The sequence below is a fragment of the Stegodyphus dumicola genome, chromosome 1 (genome assembly GCF_044657685.1).
Source record: "Stegodyphus dumicola isolate Sdum_Otavi_A_Nest chromosome 1, ASM4465768v1".
Taxonomy (NCBI): Eukaryota; Metazoa; Arthropoda; class Arachnida; order Araneae; family Eresidae; genus Stegodyphus; species Stegodyphus dumicola.
The window spans coordinates 229514510-229530919 of NC_140768.1; the positions used below are offsets into that span (position 1 = coordinate 229514510).

At 32.9% G+C, this 16410-nt stretch overlaps 1 long non-coding RNA gene across 5 annotated transcripts in view; it reads left to right on the plus strand.

The window, feature by feature from the left end:
• The window catches only part of LOC118184189 (uncharacterized), a 32961-nt gene extending 29971 nt beyond the window's left edge, over nt 1-2990 (plus strand). For all 5 annotated transcript variants that reach the window (XR_004757373.2, XR_015043787.1, XR_004757372.2 and 2 more), the window contains 2 exons: nt 16-169; nt 2779-2990. This is a non-coding gene — a long non-coding RNA (uncharacterized LOC118184189). The remainder of the gene's footprint in view (nt 1-15; nt 170-2778) is intronic.
• Nucleotides 2991-16410: the final 13420 nt, after the last annotated feature.

A 16410-nucleotide genomic window follows, 5' to 3' on the forward strand; every position in this document is an offset into this window, starting at 1 on the left:
GATTTGTACTTGTAGCTGACGGATGCCAGCAGCAATACAAATCGCTCTGAGATCGCTTCTGAAAAGAAAAACAGTTACTGAAACAGACGAGTGGTAGTGCTGTGAAAAGAAAGAGAGAATAGTCAATGTATCAACTAATGACATTTCTGGATTCCTTAATTGATAAAAAGTAAGATATTTACATTATGTGCATGTTCCACGATATTTTCGCATAGCAGTATGATTAACTACATACAATATGTTATCTAACAGACCTTTTTTATCGGGGGGGAGGGGTAATTTGAAAAGTAATTGTAAGCAATTATTATTTTAAATATGAATAAAGCTTCTCTTGTGTGAGTTTATATGGTTTGAAAATATTATGGTAGATAATGCTTAAAGGGGAAGATACAGATCAAAAATAGGTATTAGTGTCCTATCAAATTAATACCATCACTGAAATTAATATACAAAAACACCTGCATGAAATTAAACATAAAATTTATTCATGTTAAAATGTAACAACATATCTTTCCAGAAGTGTTTCTATGAATTGTAAAGCAATTTTTTTACTTTAAAAATTTGATTATTTTGAACAGGTCAAGGAACTTCCAAATTTACAGTTTTTCTTTTTTGTATATGAGACCCTTCATCAAATGACAAACATTTAACTGCAATTCTTTAATAATACACTAAAAAGTTGTACTTTGGGAGAACTGAGTGCCTATTTATATTATGAAATGCCTATTTATATTTTTGTATATGAGACCCTTCATCAAATGACAAACATTTAACTGCAATTCTTTAATAATATACTAAAAAGTTGTACTTTGGGAGAACTGAGTGCCTATTTATATTATGAAAAATGGTTATTTCAGGCATGAAATATAAACATTATATTATTTGCTCTTATTTTACTTCTATTTTATAAAAAAAATTAAAACATGCCCCCTCCCAAATTTTTGAGTTAGCAAGTTACGTGTGAACTGCTCCATGAATTTATGGTATTATTTATATGTTTAGATGATTTCTGACAAATTAAAAATGCCACAAAATTTAAAAAATATTAAATGCACAGATTAAAGAAATTATATCTATCAAAAACCGGCTTCTTTAGATACCTTACTACAAGCATTTCCCATAATAAATGTCTCAATTAATGCCGTTCTGTACTTTTGAATTCTCCTAATAATAGAATAATTTGGCAGTGAGAAACACAACAAAAGCACCAACAGATATATGAAGTGAGACCATCACCTGTGCATACAAGTAAGCATATTAGGTATCGTCAATCCTTGAAACTGTCTGTCCCAGATGAATAATTTGTGTTTATATTGTTTTGCATATAAAATAATGGACTGTATGTAATAAACAGAGTGATATATCTAAATATGAGATTTCTAGGATACAAGCCAGCATTCGAGCAAATCTTAATATCTAAGTGAAAGGTTCTCAGTGCCACCACTAGCTAGCACTGGAAACAAAGCAAAAAGCAAGCTTGTCATCTAGTTAACATGGTTACCTTATACTAGGTGCATATCTCATATACCAAGCTTGCTTTCCTCACGTGTTTATGCACCATTTTGCCATTAAGACAAATTTATAACAATGGCTCCTAAGAAAGTGGGTAATGCTAAGAAGCAGTTGATGTCCCTAGATTCAAAGTATGAAATAATTGATAAACATGAGTAAGGTATACATACAGTCAACTTGGCATAGTGTATGAGCATACTTTTACAGCATGTGATATTGAAGTGATAATTTTTTAGAAAGCCAAGTCATATATCCACTTTGATTGGAAAGACCCCCCAGTCTCTTGAAAAAATGAATGCGAAAAGACATCCAAGACATGTTGTAGTAGATCAGCCTACAAGTGCAGTCACAGAGCAAATTAAAAGTTGTCCAGTCCACATTACCACTGTATTTAAAGTTTGAACTGAAAGGTTTTTTTTTTTTTTTTTTTTTTTTTTTTTTTTTTAACTTACACTTTATACTTACAAATGATTTTTATCTTAACTTAATTATAAAATCAGAGTAAGTTAAGATTTGATATAGATCCTATTAGAGAATCACTATACAGCTATAGTGTTTTACTTATTAATACATTTTAGTATACCTCCAGGTGTAATCCACTAATTATATTAATAATGGATTTAACCGAGTAATGAAAAGATTTATTCCATTAGCACAATTTAAAAATATGCATTGTAAGCTGTACTTCCTTACAGGTCCATATACAATTATTTTTGGTTTTTTGTATATTAAAGCATTTTAATTTTAAACATTTCTTACTTTGCAACTATTTTTTCAATAAAACTAATACAAGGTTGAATTTTGCATAATATGTAATTATTAATTTGAGCTTGTTTCAGTACTTAGTCTAATATGAGTAATCAAAATATGAAATCATCATGCTCAACAGATTTTGAACAACTAGCTGTGCAAGTGTCAACAAAGCAAGCTTCAGTGGGTTTTGAAGATTTAATACAAGAAGAAATAGTTTCTGAATCTACCTTGCTTAAAAGTATATTAATATGAATTGGAATTCTGGTAGCTTAAAAACTGTTATTTTTATATATCATGTTTTGATGATGAAAAATCTATTTATATAAATGTGCTAATTTACAAAAATGTGTTTAAAAAATAATTTTAAAAAAAAACATTTCATCTGAAATGTACAGGTATATGTTCCAAAATCCAAAGCAAAATAGTGAAACAAATTTTAAAATATTTTTAGTAAAATATGCATAGTGGGGATTAAGATTACTATTTAATAATGAATTTTTAATTTATTTTCAGATTCTTCTGGGGGGGGAATGATCTAGTAGACAAAGCCATTGCTTCTGTGTTTGAAACACAGGAGCACACCAACATTGACCACCTTATGCTCTTCATTTCAAAAAGAGTGAAGTCTTTCCCTCCAGAACAGCAAAGAAAAGCATCTTGAGGACTTGCCAATTTTATGTTTGATTTGATGGATGACAATGAATAAACCCTAAATATGTCCTTTATTATTGTGTTATTAAAAGTGTATCGATAAGTTTAATTTGTCTAACAAGAAATTAAATATTTCATTCAAGGCTTGTATACTACTTACATGTCCTGAGCAAAACTAATTCCTTAAATTTCTTATGAGCATGTAATCTTAAATTCAGTTAATACGAAGTTTATTTGAGGGGAAAAAATAAGATTACTTCTGTATATTCACATTATATTAAGTATATAAATCTTATCACCTATGATTGTAAAAACAATGGATACTTTTTAAATAAATAATACTAATAATTCACACATGCACTTGAGTTCACTTTTGTAACTTAGACAATTACCATGATGTGAAAGTTTCTCTACTTATCCAACAGGTGGCGCTGTATTCTAACTCAACAGCTATTATTTTATGTTTTTGAAATTTTTGTATTCAGTCTTATCACAGCATTGATAATGTGCATATGATTAAGGGCAACTGCTTCCTTCCTATCTGCACAGATTAATTATTCATGTAGATATATAGAACTGTTTTTGATTTCATCAGTGAAACTGCAGCATACTGCGCCTTGGCTAGTAAAGTTACTCGTGTATGAAACATGCACAGCAGCTGCATTTCTGCTCTACATATTTGAGGCAGAACGAGACACTTAAATTCTGTAAGTTCTCATCTCTCCATCAGCCCGTTAGTATACTACCACTGCCATCATTAGTATCTGTGAAATCCAGAGGACAATATTGTCTTTCTTTTGCTGGCATCTGTTCTTTACAACAATATATGTGCAAGCAGACAGAGGCCTTCACAATATTCTGGCTGGTCATAAGACCAGCTACAATAAGTTTACACAGAATTCGGAATCTGGCAGCCATGATTCCAAATGCATTCTCAGTGCATCTTGGTGCTCTCGATAGTGTGTAATTAAAAATATTTTTCTACATCCAGTTCTTGACCAGGATATAGACCCATTAAATTACTTTTAGGAAAGGAGCTTCATCCCCAATAAAAGTATATGGCAAGAAATGTTGCGATCCACAAACTGGAGAACTTTTAGGCAAATTCAACACTTTACCCAAGGTGGAATTGATAAAAATTCCTCCATCACTCTGATGCCTGGCAGCTCCAATGTAAGCAGTGATAAACTTATATTTTGCATCAGCTGTGGCCATCAAAACTATACTGAATGAACCTTTGTAATTATAATAGGAAGATCCTGTCTGTGGTGGAGCCTGTAATGAATTTAGTTTTGATTAAGAATATGTACTATCATAGTTTAAAAAACAAAAGTTTGAAACAGATTATCCATTTTAATAACATAAATGACACTGCAAAGTTTTAATAATATATATGTTAAGATTATATTTAACAAACTAATTCAGCTGAAGTGCCATTTTTTTAAAACGTAGACTGATTTTTAAAAAAACTGGGATTAATTTTATAATAAAATAAGCCTCTTAATGTTTATACTGTTACAAAGCTTGTTGGGGAACTAACTTTTCATAAGCTACTTATGGGAGTTAGTGTGTGAAAGGTCACATTGTTTAACAGTTATATATACCTAAATGATGACATGCTTTCCATCAATGGATCCAAGGCAGTGGGGAAACTGCCATAATGTATTATAATCCTGGACAATGCGCAGCCACTTGTCTTCATTTGGAACTTCCAAAACAGTTGGCTATGATATGTTGCACAAAGCAGCACAAGTGTCTGATTACGAGGAAGACGATGGACGTTCCCATTCGAAATGCAAATGATAAGCTTGTCATTAAATCTCCACTGGCAAGAAATCTTAAAAATGTCATGTACTATCATATAAATTTTACATTAATGTATTTACAAGTCGCAAAATAAATGATTTATTAATCATGTGAAATTACTTTTTACTCCTCTCATAAAGCAAAAGCTGAAGGTCATCTCAATAATAACAGTAGCATTTTTCGTCATGCTCTCATAAATGAAGTAGAATTATTCGTTAAAGCATGTGGTACATGCAATATTAATGAACAATTAGGAAAAGTATCCTTTATATCAATTTGTATTATTATTTTGAAAAGAACAATATTTTTTACATAACCCTTGACTCCATGACTCTATTATGATAGTTTATATAGAAGGATACACTACTGCCAAATTTCAGTACATGATATTAAACAGACATGATTATTTTGTATTTCATTTAAGAGTTTTGCCATTGCTCATTACAGTAAGCATTTGTTTTAATAAACTTTTGTTAGTATGTTTACAATTTTCTGTTAAGAACTAGAACGATGACACATTTATGCAGTAATACAGCACAAAGATGGAATAATTCAATATATTTTTATCACAGTCAATAAAAATAATTTCATCTAAGACATTACAAAATTTCAAACTGATTCCCTTTATTTCTGATCATTGAAAGTGTGTAGTGAATTGGAAGTTAAGTTATTCTATAGATGTACAAGGGTTTATAAGTTTTGTATCTAATAAGAAAAACCTAGATACCTTTTGACCAGTTCAGACATTGAAGAAAATTCATAGATCAAAGAAGAATGCGAAGTTTTAAGAATTTAAACCCTTTGACGCGCGGTGGTCACGTTCTGAAACCACCGCTTTTCAAATTTTTTTTCTCCTCTTCCTTCCAAAATTTTTTAGTGAAAATCAATTGATTACTGATCTTTTACCTCTAAATAACACAAAATGACTACAAAATCCTACATGTTTTAGGTCTTTACTTCAAATCGGATGCCTTTTAAAATTCGTTTTCAATGAGACAAAATAACTTCCTTTTATTAATATAAACAACTTTAAATTTCAAAAGTTATTCTTCGCACATCACGATTTCTATCATAAACAATAAAAAATAGCAATAATTAAACTGCATATATAAAAAAAAACTCTTATATGTATGACATTTACTTTGTGGTTTCAGTGGCCCGACCACTGCCCCACTAGAGCACTCTTCACAATGGCGTTTGCTTGCTTCTCAAATAAAAATGTTCATTTTTTTCCGGATATAGAGAAGGGGTTTTGAAATCACAGAGTTATTTTATTACTAAACCACACATGCACATGCCCAGTAAGAAGGTCTTTCTTTTCCAGATACTTTTCTCTGACTTCAACACACTTGCTCCCCAAGCTAGATAAATTATTTCCTCTGGTTTAAATTAAATATAAATATACTTTGTTGTAATTAAAAATATAAATCGCATAGTTTTATTTAAATTAAAAATATTTTCTGAATATTTTGAGACTAAATACGAATAAAATAAGTATGAATGGAAAACGAATGATCCTTACCAAAGCCAAAAAAACAAAGTCCTCCCCCATTAACATAAAAAAACCACAAATTTCATGTGCCAGATGAAAAGAAACAAAATAACGCTGGATATATACCAGTGAAATTTAGATCCAATCTGTGTACATTTTGTAACATAAAGAAAAAACATCACAGAAGAAGGTACATGTGCGAAACGTGCAATGTGGGTCTATGCATGTACCAAAAAGACAAAACATGCTTTGAACAGTGTCACAAAAAATATTTGATCTTTGAAATAAAAAATAAAAAAAAAACAGTCTTTTTAGTCCAAAGGGATTTGAATCCCGAAGGACTATTATTTTGTTTTAATCCTTATTTTACTGCGATTTTTAATCCATGTAGCCAAACGTCCTTATTGTGTAGGTACTTATACTTTCACAGCTATAGAAAAATTACATAAATGTTTATTTTTAAATTTTTTCTGACGATTTAGTTTGTAAAATAATCTAAAAAATATGAGGTGTACACCACATGACTTCCTTGTATTGGAATATTAAATTATACGCATTTTTTCTTGCATTTCATTTAAACTTATTGGATTGAATTAAATCTACTTCGCCGACAGCACATAAATCACAATAGAATAAATGCATTCTTTAAAATTCACTCTAGTATTTGTTTACTCTGGCGCTAGATTCACTTAACAGTATTAATAATTATATAACGGTAATTAAGTTAACTGTTATATAATCCAATAATTATATAACAGTGAACATATATTTCCTTCATATTATAACTCATAATGCACAAAATTTATATCATTTAAAGAATAGAATTATCTAATCGTTGCCACGTGTTATATTCAAATACTATAATAAAGCTAGAATGATGTATATAAGAAATTAAGCAAACAAAACAAACGATTGAGTATTTCTCATTTAATTAATTCAGTTCTCACTTCGCGAGAAGGCAAAAATACATAAAAACTCAAAATATCTATATTAAAAATTACGAAGTAAGTCTTAAACACTTATTTCCTTGAAAAAAATAAGCATGATTTAATTGCCAAGAATAAATGAATGCGTTATCTTTGACGTTGCGAAGCTATGTTTCTCTAGATTGGCAAAAAAATCCACTAGTCTCCTGTTTCAAATGTAAACATCAATGGCCGCCATTAAAAAAAGGCTTAGCGGCAATTAAACAACTTTGAAATTGCTCATAACAGATTACTGAGCCGGGTAACAGAGTGGATATATATATAAGTATATTTATATACGTTTGGCGCGGCCGATTGCAACCAAAATACGAGGTGCACATCTACATGTTATAGCAGTCCTATATACAAAATTTCAACGTTCTTTGAGGCTACTCGTTTTTGAGTTATGCGAGATACGTTCGTGCAGACGCCATGAAAAATTCTCTTCATAATTAATTTTAAAGCAGTTTTATAATTTTTTTGAATGAAAAAAGTATTTTATTCTGTCCTTACGTACAGATATCACGCAAAAACATCGTTAAATTGCATTCGATAGTGGTAAAAATGGATATTTTCGTTGAAATATGCTGCCTGAAACTTTTCGCGATTACAATACTTCCTTTTTACTTCGTACAAGGAAGTAAAAATATATATATTATGCAATTCTTACATGCACTTTTTTTTTTAAATCGTAAATTTCTTCATTTATTGGAAACGCGCACGGAAAAAGGTAAGTTTTTTTTTCCTACTATCTAGGTAAGTTTCAAAGTCCTAGACGCGTGGTGGTTTCACAGTGCGACTACCAACCACAGAACAATGAGCAAGAGTAGATTAGTTTTAATTTATATATTATTTGTCTCTAGGATCATAATATTCAATTTCTAGAATTTTTAGTTAAAAAAATTATAAAAATAATATCGCGCGCGTCAAAGGGTTAACACAAAGAATCACATGAATGAGGTGCAAAAAATGTCTTCTATTTAAGAACAGGTTACTGAGCAACTCAAGCTAAATATAATTCTATCCAGAAGTTGCCCTTATAGCATTTAGGCTGCACGAAAAGATTTTTTGACATCCTACTTTAAAAATTTAAAAATCGCAATAGAATGTTTTGCAAAAAAAATACTTAATGGTATGAAACAATCTGCAATATTGCACCGACACCTCTATGCATTCAGTTTCGTGGTTGATCATCCTACACCCTTCCTCCTTCAAAGCTGGCTGCTACTATTTCTATCCAACATATAAACAATCAGTAGAAGGGAAACATGCTGATATATTGTATAAAAATAGATTTATCCTAAAAAATGCTTTTTAAAAAAATTATGCGAGTGATAATTGCAGATTAAATAATGTCTGAACCTGGAGACAGTTGTGAGATCATTGTCAAATAAAATATTATTGCGCATCATAATTATTTTAGAAATATTCATAGTAATACCAAGAACACCATTCGTAGTACAAAATTTGTCTCTTCGTTGAGTACATGGTTTAAACACGCAGATTTTATAAAGTCCTCGTTAATGTTGTGAGCAGGTTTCATTAACATTAAATAGGATTCCTCACCCACAAATATTTTCGTAAAATTGTCTGGCGATGTCAGCAGAATTTATTTTCAGAGCAAAGGCATTCACAGTTTCTGTTTTATGAACAAGTTCTTCACAGTCAATGAGTTTTGGATATTTCAGTTCTTGTTGTTCAAGAAGTTCTTCAAGCAATGTCTGTAGAATAATTTAGAGATGTGACGTGCTCTGCCCAAGAAATGTCAAAGGATTCTGGAGGATTTTCCTCATTCATAGGTTCATCAGATATGCTTTCGTAAGGCTTTACAAAAGTTCATGTTTTGATAATCGAGGTTGGTGACAGTATTACTGATACGACTGAAGTTGTTCATCAGTTCTTCCCACTGCGAAGTCATAATGCTGAGGCTACTTTTTTCATCTGTTTGAGCAGAGAGTTGTTTCAGAGTGAAGTGGGAATCCTTATATGTGACCATAAAGTTCTTGGGCAACTCCAGGTTCAGTGTCATGTTGGTTGCGAGAACATTCAAACACCATGGCTCAAAATTCCCCTGTCGCGTTTGCTTACTAGAACTTTACTTCCACGAACGCCCTCTGGCAAAAGAGACTAAAAGTAGTCAGTTGAACGGCTGACGCGTCTAACATATGTATAACGATAGACCGTCTCCGTATAAATTATGCTTGTAATCATTATAACTTGTAAATATTTTGTAGACTTTCATATGAATTAAAATTTCTTAAAAAGTTTATAGCTGTGTTTCGCAGTGAATCGAAGTTCATTATAGAGACGGATACCGACAAGAAGGAAAGAAGGCAGTTCAGGGCAGCCCTATTTAGAAGGTAAGTGAACTTTCACTTATCTATTTAATGATCTAAAAATTTTAATAGTACAAAGATGATAAAATTTTTAACATGGCGCCCGAACAGGGACTGCCAGTAACTGCTGTTTTCCTAACTATTGAAACTGTCTAAATTGATATCAATGATATAGATGATACATAAGCATAAATAATTAGTGGATTGCTGATACTTGTTGAATTATTGAATATTAAACAATGACTGAATTCATCGATACATTGAAAAGGAAACACGGCCACATAAGGGCTGTCGTTACAAAATTATTTGGCCGAATCGAAACTGAATTACCAAAAACAAAAATGCATGCGGAGGAACTAGAAATTTCCTTAGAACTCTCAAATGAAAAATCGAACGAGTTAAAACAAATAGATGCCGATATAGAAAAATTAATAGACATAAAGGATCTAGACCAGGAATTAAACGGTGTTGACGAATATCGTGAAAGAATAACTACATTTAAATACAAAGCTAACAAAAAATTGAAAGAAATTAATATAGAACAATAAAAATTTAGTGTGTTACGAAGCACTGAACAGTTAAGTGAAAGCATTATAGAAAACGTTAAAATTGAAACTCATAATGTGAAGCTTCCTAAACTTACGATTCCGAAGTTTTATGGTGAGAGCTGCGAATGGCTGACATTTTGGAACACTTTTTCATCAGCCATACACCAAAATAAAACGCTTGACTCTATAAGCAAATTTAATTATTTGAAATCCTTGGGAGGCACTGCTTATAACACCATTGACGGTTTCGATTTAACCGAAGAAAATTACGAAACTTCAGTTAAACTCATCACAGAAAGATTTGGAAATAAAGATGTACTGATAAACGCCCATATAGATAAATTACTGAAAATAAGACCTCTAAAGGATTCTAATGCCTTTCAAAATTTCCGTAAGTTATTCAATTATATACAGAAAAATATTCGATGTCTTGAATCATTAAATATGACCTCAGAAACATATGGAGCTTTATTAACACCTATTTTGCTTAAAACATTGCCCCCAGATTTGGTTTTGGAATATAATCAAACAGTTCGAAAATCAAATTACGATTTGAATCACCTAGTGGAATTTCTTTCTGAACAGTTAGTTGCGCGGGAATGTACATTCCAGACGGTCCAGCCAAAGGCGGCGCCGCAAAAGCATAACAAACTGAGTGAAACCAAACCTATTGCGAAACACACAGCTGCGGAGTTGACGAACGCAAGTTTGAGGGGGGACAAACACCATGTGTTTTCTGCGACTCTTCTGATCACGAGTCTATAACGTGTAAACAAGCATCTTTATGGTCTACTGAGAAAAAAGGGAGAAATGCAAAGCGAAAGGAATATGTTATCGCTGTTTACACCCACGGCACCTTAGCTTTAATTGCACTTCTAGAATAAGATGTGAATTATGTAAACAACGACATGCCACTATAATGTGTTTTAAAACCGAAAACGGAGAAATTAAGGAAGAACAAATTGAAAATAAGACCTTAACGAATAATTCATCCTATGAAAGTGTAATCTTGCAAACTTTAATTGTCAATGTTGACGGAGATGGTGAAAGCAATTTTATACGAATAATTCTGGATACCGGAAGTAGCAGATCATATATCAGCACATTTCTTGCGGAGAAATTAAAACTAAAATCTTTAGGTCAGGAAAGTGTGACTCATGGGCTTTTTGGAGGGATAGAAAAAAGGGAAAATCACAACAAGTATCTGATTAAGTTAAATAATCCAGAAACAGGATTCACATGCGAAATGGAAGTTTTGAGCCAAAAAACCATATGCTCACATATTCCAAAATTGGAGGATAGGGACTGCATAAAGAAACTAAGAGGTTACAAAATTTTTCCCAGTGATGTAACTAATGAGAATTCTTGTTTATTTGAAAAACACCCTAATGAAATACACATGCTTGTAGAAGTAGATTATGCCGGAAAACATTTTACAGGGAAAATAATACACGTAACGGAGAGTTTAGTAGCGATGAATACAGATCTTGGTTGGACAATATTAGGGAGAACGAAGGTAAAGGGAAAGAATTTTAATGAAATTCTTTTATCACTACACATTAATGACAGAAAAATTTGTGACTTGTGGTCTCTTGATTCTATCGGAATAATTGAAGCAGCTCTTTCGCAAACAAAACAAGAAATAGAAAAGGCTACAGAAAATTATTTCATCCGTACTTTAGAAAGAGATGACGCTGGAAAATATCAGGTGTCACTGCCATGGCTTCAAATTCATCCTGAGTTGCCAGATAATAGAATCCTTGCAGAAAAGCGTCTGAAGTCTTGCATGAAAACCCTTCAGACAAAGAATACCTACGAAACAGTTTTAGAGGATTGGGTAGAAGAGGGAATAATTGAACCTATCGATATTTCGGAGGCAGAAAAGATCAAAGGGCATTATCTGCCACATAGATCAGTGTTTCGGGAAAATTCGACCAGTGTTCGACGCATCTGCGAAGGAGAAAAATTCGGTATCTTTGAACGACTGCCTGGAACTACTACTTTCACTTCACCTTTAGTTTCAGTTTAGTTTCTGACGTTGTCATGCCTGAAATAAGTAAGGAGTTAGTGAGCGCTACGAAGAATAATAAAGATGCTATATATGAAAAAAATTGATTCTTGCTTTTGCTTTTTTGCCTTTTAAATTATTATAAAAAGAACTTTGCAAGCAACTACATTTGTACACTCAGAGCAAGGAAAGACATGTGGAACATTTCTTGGGGTAGCCTTATATCGGGCAGAAACTCTTTATTTCATCTGCATGGTGATTGGCTAAGAGGCGATAACATCATAGTTCAAAGAATCTGATTGGTCCACAAAAATGTACCCATACACCTGAGCGGAGGCATGCACAGGTGTGATGCAGCAGAAGCCATGTTGTAAGACATGGTGAAACAAAAAACTGGTGATGTCATTCCAAACACGTGGTTCATGAAATTTTTGCCACACAATAAAAACGAAACTATACATGACGTCATTCCAACACGTCGCGTGGTTCCAAGATGGCGGTGCCCATGCCCCTCTTCGGTCACGTCACTTCTGTTCGCAGGTTATCTGGGCTTACTACTTTTTTAGAACTACAAAGATAAGCAACATTTATATAATACCTGGTCACAATTAGATGAATTTGTATAACATGTCAGAACATCTTGATTGTTGTAAGTAATCTGTATGCTTATAAAAAGTACTAAATTAGAAGTTAAGTATACTGTTCGACACTAAAAATGCAGCACCAAGAAGGAGTGGTCAGAAAGTCATGAAATTTGGAAAAAAGAGACAGCAAGCAACAATAAGTGATCTTTATTTCAAAATGATAGTCGGAATACAGAATGGCGTCGGCTCAGTGGTATGCGACATGCGACGGAGGACGTGGGCACCAGCCCTCTGCCAATTGGTTAATTGGTATAGCGCCACGTCCACCTTTATCTAGAGTTTGGGCAGAATAATTAGTTGCAATACAGGGCCAAACAAGGGCATAATTATACATTTGGATGCACATTTTACAGAGTTTGTGAACACAGATTACATTGAAAATTTAAGTACATTTGGTTACATTTTACATACATTATATACAAATTTAAGATCATATACACTGCTTTCGTATGCATTTACTTATCAGGTTCATTAAATGGTGCTATTTACATTTATACTGCATTTACTTTATGATACATTTACATTACATTACATTCACGTCTAAAAATAAACACTTAGAGGGTACATGCTATGCACATTGTTTACCGATTGCCTATGTGCACACCTTTACAGATTCATTACTTGTGTTGTTTTCATTAATATTACATTTGCATTACATTGAAATTATGTTGCTTTCATAATTAAGACATTTAACAGACATTTCAAAACACATATACTGCTTCCGTATGCATTTACTTATTAAGTTCATTAAATGGTGCTATTTACATTTATATTGCATTTGCCTTATGATACATTTACATTGCATTACCTTCACGTCTAAAAAAAAAAAAACTTATAGAGGGCACATGCTATGCACATTGTTTACTGATTGTCTATGTGCACCACCTTTACAGAATCATTACATGGTGTTGTTTACATTAATATTACATTTGCATTACATTGAAATTATGTTACTTTCATATGTTTTCAATTAAGACATTTATTACACATACACAGCTTTCATAGGCATTTACTTATTCAGCTCATTAAGTGGTGTTATTTACATTTATATTGCAATTATCTTTTGATACATTAACTTTGCATTATCTCCACATCTAAAACTTAAACACTTAACGAGGGCACATGCTATGCACATTGTTTACTGATTATCTATGTGCACCAATTTTACAAATTCATTACATGGTGTTGTTTACATTAACATTGCATTTGTATTACATTGAAATTATGTTACTTTCATAATTAAGATATTTATAACATATACACTGCTTTTGTTTGCATTTACTTCTTGAGTTCATTACATGGTACTATTTACATTTGTATTGCATTTACCTTATGTTACATTTACATTGTATTATCTTCACATCTAGAACATAAAAACTTAAAGAGGGTACATGCTATGCACATTGTTTACTGGTGCTCTATGTGCACCACCTTCAAAATTTCATTACTTGGTGTTGTTTGCATTTATATTACATTTGTGTTACATTGAAATTATGTTACTTTCATAATTAAGACTGTACGTTCCGTTGTTTAAAAATAGTGGACTGTAAATTAACTTGATGTTACTTCAGTATAGAACCCAAAAAACCTCAGACTCCTAACGTTGACCGAAACTTCTTTATTGACTTTCAAATAGTAAGTTAGGCGAAGAGGAACGGCGAAGACCACACAAACTCCGACTTCAGTGGCGGCTTACCAACACAAACTCAGAAGAACCTCCGCTTAGTTGAAACTCCAGTAAATCACAGCAACCTTGAAGCTCTAACCGCGAGCTTTAAAAACCTAACAAATTTGCGTCTGCGCCGCTCCTCGGTACAAAGAAAGAAATACAATTTGCATAACATCGAACATACCCCCAGCCTTGAAGTCCCAAGGGGGTTCAAACAATAAATTTAAACTGTTGAACTGCATAAACCTGAAAAAAAAAAATTAAAGTCTCTAAATCAAGAATTAAATGGCAAAGCGCATAGCTTTGCTATAGGTCGTTTTATTTCACCATTAGACGTGCGTAAACTCACCACTCGAACTTTCTCATCCAGACCGGGATGCACTTTAATAATTCTACCTAATTTCCAACGTAGCGGAGGTAGATTTTCGTTCTTAATAAGAACCATATCACCAATCTTCAGGTCTTGTTGTACCTTGCACCACTTGGGTCTCTGCTGCAATCTAGATAAATACTCACTGCTCCAACGATTCCAGAAATGTTGAAATAACCTTTGCACGTTCCTCCAATGGTCACTGCAGCTCATGGTTTCTTGAATTTTGTTAGATTCTGGAATAGCGCTTAAAGCCGCTCCGGTTAAAAAGTGTCCTGGTGTTATCGCCTCCAAGTCGCTACAATCACTTGAAGCTGGTACTAAAGGCCTAGAATTAAGACAGGATTCAATTTGGGTTATTAATGTCAAAAATTCCTCGTATGTTAAAATAAGTGTTCCTAAACATCTTTTTAAGTGATGTTTCATAGACTTGATACCCGCTTCCCAAAGCCCTCCAAAATGAGGGGCAGAGGGAGGATTAAATAACCATTTAATATTTTCTGAAGAAATATAACCCTGTAGCTGTTCATCACGTTGAACAATAGAAAAGGCTTTCCTTAATTCTTTATTAGCTCCTATAAAATTCGTTGCACAATCACTGAATTTCACACGGTTTGCCTCTACGAGCTATAAACCGCTTAAGTGTCGCGAGGAATGATTTTGTTGAAAGATCTCCAACTAATTCTAAGTGTATTGCTCTTGTAGTAAAACAAATAAATAGACATACGTAACACTTAAAGATTTTGACTCCTCTACCAGGACGATATTTAACGTTAAATGGTCCTGCTAAATCAATCCCTACACGAGAAAAAGCTCTACTTTGAGTAACTCTTGAAGCGGGTAAATCTGCCATTAGCTGAGTTGCAGTTTGCGCTCTAATTCTACGGCAGATAACACATTGGTTTATACACTTTCTTATAATATCTCTAGCATTCACAATCCAAAATCTATGTCGTATGACAGAAGTGAGTAGCTGCGTACCTGCGTGAAGATACGTGTCATGATAATGCTTAATAATTAAACGCGTAATATTGTGATTCTTAGGTAAAATCATAGGATGTTTCTGATTATTTGAAACTGCAGAGTTTCTGAGCCTTCCGCCTACACGCATTACTCCCGCGGAATCCAAGAAAGGACTTAAAGACAGTAATTTACTTGATGTCTTCAAGGGTTTACCAGATTCTAAACAGAATAATTCTTCTGGAAATTCGGCTCTTTGCACAATCCTAACAATCATAGAAGTAACTTCACAGAATTCTTCAGTAGATAAATAACCCTTTATACGCTCTGTAGGTAACTTGCTACAATTATTTCTAAATTTTAAACATCACGCTAACACCCTACATAACTTTAACCATGACGAAAATCTTGAAAACACACTAGGCTCTTCAAATTTGGAAGCATTTGAACTGAAACTCTTTTTCAATTCCTTCAACATAACTTCACCCTCTAATTCTACACTTGAATTTTGCTGTACATGAATTACGGATTCGTTTAACCACTGCGGTCCCTTCATCCATAACTCACATTGTAGGAATTCTGATGGAATAAAACCTCTGGTCCCAGTCTGCAGGATTTTCTTTCCCAGCAACATAATTCCATTGAATACCTGGAACAGCTTCCTGGATTTTTGCAACTCGATTTGCCACAAAAGGT